Source organism: Coenobita brevimanus, chromosome 62 (genome assembly GCF_032717465.1).
Source record: "Coenobita brevimanus isolate Jiangsu-jjx chromosome 62, ASM3271746v2, whole genome shotgun sequence".
Taxonomy (NCBI): Eukaryota; Metazoa; Arthropoda; class Malacostraca; order Decapoda; family Coenobitidae; genus Coenobita; species Coenobita brevimanus.
Window position 1 is genome coordinate 21,101,469 of NC_137015.1, and position 6,872 is coordinate 21,108,340.

A 6,872-nucleotide genomic window follows, 5' to 3' on the forward strand; every position below is an offset into this window, starting at 1 on the left:
AAATGACGCCCAAGACTTCCTCCTAGCCTCCTTCATAACCCGCCGGGCATGAGCTCGGGCCCTCCTATATGCCGCTAAGTAACCAGGGTCACCTCGGTGACGACGAAGTCGGGAGAAAGCAGCATGTTTAGCCCGAATAGCAGAAGCACACTCATCAGTCCACCAGGGAACTGGACGGCAAGGAAAGTGACCAGCTGTTCTCGGAATACTCTGCAGTGCCGCCGAGTGTAGTAAGTCTGAAATACTCAACAGCAGCATCAGTGCTGACAAAATCCTCCACACATCGGTTCGGGGAACACAGCTCCTCAAAAACCGGCCAGACCGCCCTATCCAAGCGCCAGCGGGGAAGACGATGCTGAGGCGCATTCTGTGTCGATCTTAATAAAATAGGGAAGTGGTCACTGCCATGTAAGTCTGGTAACACAGCCCATATAAAATTCAGGGCTATCCCTGCAGAGCACAGAGACAAATCAATAGAAGTAAAAATACCGATTTGACTATGGAAGTAAGTAACTTCACCAGAATTTAAAATGTACAGGTCCACATCCTCCACAATGGAGGCTAACATAGTACCTCTAGCATCAGCTGTGGAGCCACCCCACAGGGGATGATGACTGTTCATGTCAGCCAGCAAGAAATAGGGTGAGGGAAGTCCACGAATAAGATTTTCAAGAACAACTCTCTCAATAGTGGCACTAGGAGGGAGGTACAAAGAGCACACAGTATAACGACGGGGAAGGAAAATCTGGAGAGCAACAGCCTGCAGTGGAGTGTTATGACTCACAGCAGTGAAAGGTATGTCATTGCATACCAGAATAGCCACACCCCCACCATGACCCTGTCCAAGAAGAGGATCTGAATAAAAAACCTGGTAACCAGGTGGACTGGGAGGCGCAGCATCACCTACCATTGTCTCTTGTAGGCAAACACACACAGGTGAATACTCGGCCAGAAGCCAACGGAGTTCCTCCCAGTTGGCTCGTAAACCACGGCAGTTCCATTGAATAATATTAGCCATTAAAACTACTGAAATAAAAAGGGGCAGGGGAGAGGGACAAACAAAACCATAAAAAAATACTAAAAATATTAAAATGGAGGAACTATATACACAAAAGAAAGGTTCACTTAGTGGAAACCACTGAGCGACCCTGGGAGACAATCTTCTTGGGAATGCGGATACGCCCACTAAGGGGCTTGCCACGGGCAGTAGCATGGCTAGAACGAGGGCCTGGGGTCTGCGAAGTGTTGGGAGACTTCACAGACACCCGTCGCTGCCCATCAGGAAAGGAAGAGCTACTCCGAACCCTGGCCGGGGCCCCCAGTGAACCAAGAGGTCGAGCAGGAGGGATTGGGGTCCTGGCCTCCAAACGTGGAGGGGGCAGGACAGGATCCTCAGAGGTAACCGGAGGAGGAACATCCGATTCCCCGGAGGAAGAGGTGCCAGACTGACCTGACACCCCAGAAGCCCCCGAAGACCCAGAAGCAGGGTCCGAGATCTGTTGCACAGATGGACTAACTACAGAGGATGTGGACTCCACGACCGACACCTTGCTTGGAGGATCTTCAAGACTAAAAGACTCTGAGGAACCATGATGACGTTTAGCAAATGAAGAATGTACACCATGACTACTAGGGGATACCATAGATGTAGAGGTCGAGTCTTGAACTGTAGCGGCAACCATCGCAAGTGCGGGAGATTGTTGCACTGGCATGGTATCAACAGATGAAGGCATAGGAGTTGACACAAGAGGAGGAACTCGAGTCTGCTGCTGGACAGGACGATGAGGACGGCTATGACCGGACAAAACTGACGCACAAGACACTCCGTTACGGAAAATAGATGACATGGCTCTACTCCTGGCCTCAGAAAAGCTTATTTTATCAAGATTACGGATGAGGAGGATCTCCTTCTCCAAGCAAAACCGGGCACAGTCTTTAGATGAAGCAGTATGTGCCTCGCCACAGTGCAAACAACAAACAGGTCCAGGACAGTCCTGTTCTGCATGAGTGGATGCTCCAAAACTGACACACACCACTGGGAGGCCCTGTTGCAAACGACGACAGACTCGCCCAACATGCCCGTACATCTGACAGTGGTAGCAGCGTCGTGGGTTTGGTACAAAGGGTTTGACCCTAAGGGACAACCAAGCCACCTTGATGGATGAAGGGAGAACATTACAGTCGAATGTCAGCAACAAGGATGGAGTTGGGGTAAGTACACCATCAACCTTCTTCTGAAACCTCTGCACTTTAACCACCCTGTGGACCTGGAGTTCTTCAAGAAGCTTCTCTTCACTGTAGCGGAGTAAGTCTTTTGAGAAAACAACACCTCGACTCTGATTAAAAAAAGCATGAGGGACACAAGTAAATAGCGCATCCGGGTCCTTACACTGGGCAGCCAGCCGGGAACCCTCTTCAGGGGATGTAACCTGCACTTTGATTGATTGATTGATTGAAAATAATTACAATCTGGCGGCGCAACTGCCAAGGTCATATGCCGCCAGATGACAAAATAGAAGACACAGCAAAGTAAAAAGTGCCTATTCAAAATATAGTTACTATCTGTTAGTTGGAATAAAAAACTAAAAATAATAAAAGAATAATTTATAAAATAACAATTACTTATAAAAGTGGAAGGAGGCCCGCCTCCTGAAGAAAACTAAAAACATCAGTAAAATCGTTAGAGGCCTCACCAAGCATCGAGGACAAACAGTAGGCACCATCTGCTCCCCAATGCCTATGAAGGAACCTTTGACGTAGGCCCCCCAGACTCGGACACTCGACCAGCAAGTGACGGACAGTAAGGGGAACAAGGCAGTCATCACAGTACGGTTGAGTTTCACCACACATGAGGAACCCATGTGTAAGCCGAGAATGCCCAATGCGAAGCCTAGCAAGAGCCACCTCTAGTCGCCGAGACATAGAGGGAAGAACCCTTGGCACGACCACTCTCTGAAAGGTTTCTTTTAGTTTATTATGAGAAACACCATCCCAGTGTCTCTGCCAACATGTACGAATTGCATACCGCAAGTAAGGTGTTACATCAGAAATAGGAAGTGGGTAGTCAGCTGGGGGCTGTTGAGAAGACGCAGCTTTAGCTAAAGTATCTGCCCTCTCATTCCCCACCACACCAACATGTGCAGGAACCCAACAGAAGTCTACACGGCGGCCACGGCGGCCAAGAATAAAAAGCCACTCTAAAATTGATAAAACCAATGGATGGGATGCATTAAAAGACTCCAGTGCAGACAAAGCACTATGCGAGTCACTATAAATGACAAAAACGGATTGGGGGAGAGTAAAAATGATTTTAAGAGCATACAAAATTGCAGTCAGTTCTGCTGTATACACTGAAGTAATGCCAGGAAGGCTACCGCCCCTAGTAAAGGAAGGGAAGACAACACCAAATCCTACTCCAGTATCAGTCTTAGACCCGTCAGTATAGACGGGGACAGAACCCTCATGAATGGAGGCATGTTCTAAAAAGAGAGAGAGGGTCACCTGAGAGGGCAGTGAGCCCTTTTTTCCAACAACGGACCTACAGAATGTCACGCGAGGGAGTAGCCAAGGACCCACCCTTGGGATCCGATGTGGACAAATTGCCAGTCTCGGGACAGAGAGGGCTAGCATAACTGACCGGACCCTGTAACCAAATGGCTTTGGGAAATTAGGACGGGTCTCAAAAACAGAAGATCGGGAATCCTGTGAGACAATGGCACAAGAAATTGAGTCTGGAATGCGGTGAAGACGATACCAACACCTCATCATTAGCAACTGGCATCGCAAGTCCAGGGGGAGTACACCAGCATCTACCAACAAACTTGGAATTGGGGATGATTTGAATGCCCCGGTTGCTAGACGAACACCAGCATGATGCACAGAATTTAACAACCGGAGGCGGGCATCTGTTGCAGAGGAGTAGACCTCACACCCATATTCAACTTTAGGAAGAATAAGAGACCTATGCAAGAGGAGGAGGGTCTGACGGTCAGCACCCCAGGAGGTATGAGCTAAAACCCTCAAAAGACTCAAAGCTTTTAGACAAGCCACCTTATCAGAACGGATATGAGGAACCCAGGTTAATCTTCTATCAAACCGAAGATCCAGAAAACGCGTCTCTTCCACACAGGATATTCTTCTACCATAGAGATACAAGTCAGGGTCAGGGTGGACTCCTCGAAGACGACAAAAATGTATAGCCACTGTCTTTGCTGAAGAAAAATGGAAACCGCGTGTTTCTGCCCAGTTAGAAATTCTATTGAGAGCCAGTTGCAACTTCCTCTCTATCAGAGACATTCTAGACGCAGTGAAGGAAATCGAGAGGTCATCGACATACAGTGATCCTCGTACACCATCAGGAAGTACACTTATGACACTGTTCATGGCTACAGCAAACAGAGTAACACTAAGGATACTCCCCTGTGGTACTCCATCTTCTAGTGCTCGGGCATTAGAAAGCACTCCTCCCACTCGCACCCTTAAAATTCGGTTAGATAAAAACTGTTGAATAAAAACAGGTAAGCGCCCACAAAGACCAAACTCATGAAGAGAGTAAAATACCATGACGCCATGCAGTGTTATATGCCTTTTCCAGATCAAAGAAGACCGTGACCTGGTGTTGGTTAGTGGAAAAAGCCTCACAGACAGAAGATTCCAAGGACAGTAATGCATCAGAGGTAGATCGCATTTTTCGAAAACCATACTGGGCAGGGGATAAGAAGTCACCTCTCTCTAAAAACCACACAAGCCTAACATTGACCATCTTTTCCAAAACTTTACATATACAAGACGTCAAAGAAATAAACCGATAATTCGTCGCCTGTAGGTGGTCCTTACCTGGTTTGGGGATGGGGATAACTACAGCAACACTCCAACAAGCCGGAAACTCCCCAGAACACCAGATCTTATTAAACAGTGAAAGCAAAATCAACAGGGACTCATCAGACAGGTGGCGTAAAAAGGCATAAGGAATATCATCAAAACCAGGAGAGGAATCATGGCACTGCGACAGAGCTGACTGGAGTTCAAAAATTGAAAATGGAACATTGTAAGGCTCTCCCCCAGCAGAGGCAAAACTGAGACCACGAGATTCTAGGCGCCGACAGTGGCAAGCCAAAGGTGTATCTGCATCCTTCTTTGACACACTGGCAAAATGGTCAGCAAGCAATTCTGCAACAGCAAATGGATCAGCCACAGTTCCACCTGGTGCAGATAAAACAGGAGGGGATGATACAGTAAATTTACCTGAAATTTTCTGTACTCGGTTCCACACCTGGGTGATGGAAGTCCTCGAATTGATGGAGGAAACATAACCCTTCCAGGACGAACGCCTGGCCTCCTTTAAGATCCGCCTCATATGAGCTCGTGCCCTCTGATACGCCACCAAATACTGAGGATCCCCACGGTGACGACGAAGTCGTGAGAAGGCGACTCGTTTGGCTCTCACTGCGGAACTACACTCTGAGTTCCACCAAGGAACCGGACGTTTAGGAAACTGACCCTTTGTTTTTTGAATAGATAATAGGGCTGCTGAGTGCAGCACGGTATTGAAATATGACACAGCCTCCGTAAGACAGCCAAACTCGTTGACAGAAAGGGAAATGGAACTCAATTCCCTAAAATATGGCCAGTCAGCCTTATCCAGAAGCCAGCGAGGAAGACGTGGCTGAGGTCCACCTGCACTAGCAGTTAAGAGTAACGGAAAGTGGTCGGTGCCATGCAGGTCTGGCAACACATCCCAGTTAAAATCTAAAAGAGCATCAGCTGAACATAAGGACAAATCAATGGCAGTAAAAGTTCCTGTCTGGCTATGGAAATAAGTCATTATATTGGAGTTTAAAATGCCTAACTCCTCATCTTCCACTAAAGAGGCCAGCATAACACCCCGACGGTTGGCCTCACTGTTTCCCCATAGTGGATGGTGACCATTCATATCGCCTAGTAACAGAAAGGGAGAAGGAAGGCAATGAATAAGGCGTTCCAGATCCGCCCTTTCAACAGTTGCACTAGGAGGTAGATAAAGACTGCAAACTGTATACTGCCGACGTAAAAACATCCGGACAGCAACTGCCTGCAAGGGACTGGAAATATCCAGATGACTATATGGAATATCCTGGCGAAGGAAGATAGCAGCACCTCCATGACGACCTTGACCCAGCACAGGATCAGAATAAAAAGCATTGTAGCCAGAAGGACCAGCAGGAGCAGTATCACCAACCATGGTCTCCTGGATACACATGCATAGCGGAGTAAATTGAGAAACTAGACGACACAGTTCCTCATAGTTAGCACGTAAACCCCGACAATTCCACTGGATGATAGAACCCATAGTGGAGGGGAAAATGATTAAGTGCGGGACTGTACACCTCCTGACATGCGAGCGGGTTTGGAATGATGCTTAGGAAGGCCCTTGGTAAGAGACTGTCCAGCACCAGGAACCCGCGCTTTATGTCGAACATCCGTGGGACGTGGAAGAGGAAAGTTTTACAACACTCTTCCTTTGAGGTAGAATAACATTCGGTTTGGATAGATGCTTGGAGGCCGCCTTGGGTAATGTGGGACGGCCAGTGCTACCATTAGAAGCTCCAGAAGTGGAAGCAGAGTCGACAGGATTAGAACCCTGCAAGGTTGACATTGAGCTTTTCAGAACGGATGCATCAGTGGTCTGTCCAACACCATCCCCAGGTGGGGACCTGACTACAGGTGAACCACCAGCAGCAGCTTCCATTTGGCTAGACCTCTCAGCCTCTGAGGCAGAGGGAACAGTAGAGAGGTTGATACAAGGTTCGACAACAGAAACCTTAGGTGGCCGGCTTTCAGGCTCTGAGGACTCTGACGAATTACGATGACGTTTGCCGGATACAGAAGGAGCC